The sequence below is a fragment of the Molossus molossus genome, unplaced genomic scaffold (assembly GCF_014108415.1).
Source record: "Molossus molossus isolate mMolMol1 unplaced genomic scaffold, mMolMol1.p scaffold_m16_p_16, whole genome shotgun sequence".
Lineage (NCBI taxonomy): Eukaryota > Metazoa > Chordata > Mammalia > Chiroptera > Molossidae > Molossus > Molossus molossus.
In genome coordinates this window covers 13417521-13420609 of record NW_023425351.1, presented here as the reverse complement: position 1 = coordinate 13420609, position 3089 = coordinate 13417521, and the positions used below count along the sequence as shown (strand labels likewise).

Here is a 3089-nt window from a genome sequence, read left to right as displayed (position 1 = left end):
GACGTGAAAGGGACACATCGAGTAGTTGCCACCCGCACAACCCAACCAGGGCCGGGAACAAACTGCAACTGAGGTACATGCCCTTAGCAGGAACCGAACCAGGGTCTCTGGGGACCGCAGGCTGACGCTCTAACCGCTGAGCCAAACCGGCCAGGGCCATTTCTGTTGTTTAAACCACTCAGTTTGTGGTTGTTTGAGACCTTGCACTAATCCAGGTCTCAACAACTGAGGAAGAGACCTGGGCCACGGGAAACAGCCTCTATGGCAAAGGGTGTATGTTGAAAGGTTGGTGGAAGTGGTGATTATTTTCCCAAAGTCTTCAAGGGTTTTTCTCATAATAGGATCACTGCCTTCTCTTTACAGAATTTCTGTCAGTTACTTTTTTTCCAAATGCCAAAGTTCTCTGTTTTATGAAGTTGGCTAACAGCCAAAATCTGATCTATGATGTACTTTTGACTACTGTTTGATTTTCTGCTGCTGTTGAGAATCTGAAAATTTCCTCAGATTTTTCTAAACTAGAGCAGCAACTCTGAACTAATTAGAGTGTTCACACTAGTTTATTCTTTATTTAAACTGTTATTAATTGCATACCTAATATGTGCAATATTTTATTTCAAGTGCTATGGGAAATGAAAAGTTCAACAGAATAAAATCTTGCATTCAAATTAGTTGATAATAGAAAACATGAACTATGAATCAATAATTATAAAACAAATTTTAAATTGATAAGAGCACTGAGTGAAATTTTATTTTTATAATGGTCAGCTAGGTTATCCAGACCAATCCTTCTTATGAAAATAATAAGTTATACTGGATAAAATATATTTTAAATAATATGTTAAAGGCATTGAAGAGATAACAAAGGAGTGGGTTACAAGGTAAAATCTGAGGGTAAGAGAAACATTGAACAAGGAAGCCAGTCCTCTAATTTTTTCCTTTCGCTCCAAAGCTCTGGTGACTGGTGCAGAGCACATAATCTAATCAGAACCAAGGAAATTTATTTCATTTGGGAAAGTTGGGATACAATTCCTTGAATTTGTCCTAGAACCATGAACTGTGAGATACTTACAGCTATTGAGCAACTACAAGGGGAGAATAATCTAGACTAGAACAATTAATAAGATGGAGCTAAGATAGATGGAGAAAGAGAAACCAAGTCCTGGAGGTATTTTTGGAGCCCTGGATGAAACTGTGCCTGAAGTGCATGTTCAGTTATACAAGCCAATAAATCCCCTTTTGCTTAAGTCAGTTTGGGTTCAGTTTTATCTCCCTTGTAATGGAAAAATTCTGATACAGGAGCCATCTCTGGGATAAAGGTAATCAAATTATGATTTGGGTGGGTTATATTTTAAGGAGAATGTCTAACGACAGAGATTGAGAGAGTAATAACATTCAGGGTCTGTGTGGGAAAAGAGAGAGAAGCTATACAAGAGATCAGGCTCCCTGAGAAGAGAACCAAGAGACTATGGAGACCTAAAGGAGAAGAGGGAGACAGCAGGAGAAGCTCATGCAGACTCCAGGACAGTGAGCACTAACATAGACAAATGAGTTTGAGGACTGGGGGTTGGGTCATTCGTGACATTTGGAAGAGCCTTTTCAGAGGAGTCACGTGGAAAGAAATCTGACTCAGAAATACACTGGTGGAAAAAGTGAAACAACCAACTTCCACTGAGTCTGAGAGAGGTGGATGGAGAGAGAAGGGTTCCAGCACTGGGCAGGTGGGCAGAGTGGAGGAACTGAAAGATTAAAAGGAACTTTTAAAAGAAGACTAAAAAAGTCTCTTCTACCTAGGGGAAAGATCATCAGTGCAGCACAGTAATTTAATGGAGAAAGTTCTAGAGGTGGCAAAGGAAATAAAACAGAGGAAAAGGAAGAACAAAGGAAGCAGGAGTGAGAAGGGGAAGATGGACTAAGTAGCCATGAAAGGACCACTGTGTTCATCAAATTGGGGGGACGCCTGGTAGGAACGAATGTGATAGAACTACAGGGGTAGTTCTAGATTCCCAGTAAATTCTCAGTAGATGTGAATTAAATATTTTTAGAGGAGAAAGCAGGAATGAACTGTCCCTTGCAGCCCCACTGTTTTTAGCAATGGTGCAAAGGACCATTTGGGCAGCTGAAAAGGCCTGGTTTGCATTTCCTCAGTCTTCTATTCTCTTGTAAAGGCTGAGGAGGCCGCCCAGATACGCATTTTCCAAGGTATCTCTGTAGGCAAGAACACACTTAACCCTTTGAAAATAGCCTCTACTTCTGCGAGTGTGCTTTGACAGAGATGCTTAATACTTACTGTCATAGGATAGCTGCCATTGGCTGCATTTCTTTTCCATATTTACTGGAACTTTCAATAATTCCACTGTTAGCACTAACTAGGGTCTTCGTTCTGATAGGACAGCCTCAAAGGGAAGCACTGCCTCAGTTATTGAATGTAGGCCAACCCTGGCCAATCAACTTGGGTGGGGTAGAGGCCACTGGGACCTTCATTATCTCAAAAATCAGTCCCATGAGCAAAGTAAGAATTACTCAGAATGCAAGATATACATTCAAGGAAAAGCTCATTTTTACTGAGACAAGTTAACACCCACCATCCAAGCGCCACCTTCTGTGACACATGCTGTTTTGAAAAATGCATGGGGGTAAGAGCTCTGAGGAATATTTCTATCTCCACCTAAGGCAACATTGGTGTTTGTGTCTGAGCATCTATCTGTGCAGTAAGTTTTTAAATTTATATTAAACTGATAAGAACAGATACTACACTTGATCTTAGCCAAAAGGCCGAGAAGCGATAGGTTTTTAAATTTCTATTAGTGGTTTTCAAAATCTGTTGGCAGGAACCCCTTTGGAAGCTATAGTGGGGAGAGGTGGGGTATAGGGAATAAGCTGGGGAAGGGGCTGGTTGCTTCAAATAGAATTTTATTTGAACACAACAACCTTGGGGGAGGGGGGAGAAAACCATGATTTTAAATCAACCAAAGCCTATTACCAAGCACATTGTTGGCAATTAAGCAAGCAGACATTTTTGAAAGGGAAGTTATTATCCTTGTCTGTGTAAATAAGAACCACTAGGTGGTGATAACAGTGTTAATGCCACT

The 3089-nt window shown here is 40.7% G+C and overlaps 1 pseudogene; it reads right to left on the bottom strand.

The window, feature by feature from the left end:
• Positions 1-2628: 2628 nt before the first annotated feature.
• Positions 2629-2784, bottom strand: LOC118631933 (annotated as a pseudogene).
• Positions 2785-3089: the final 305 nt, after the last annotated feature.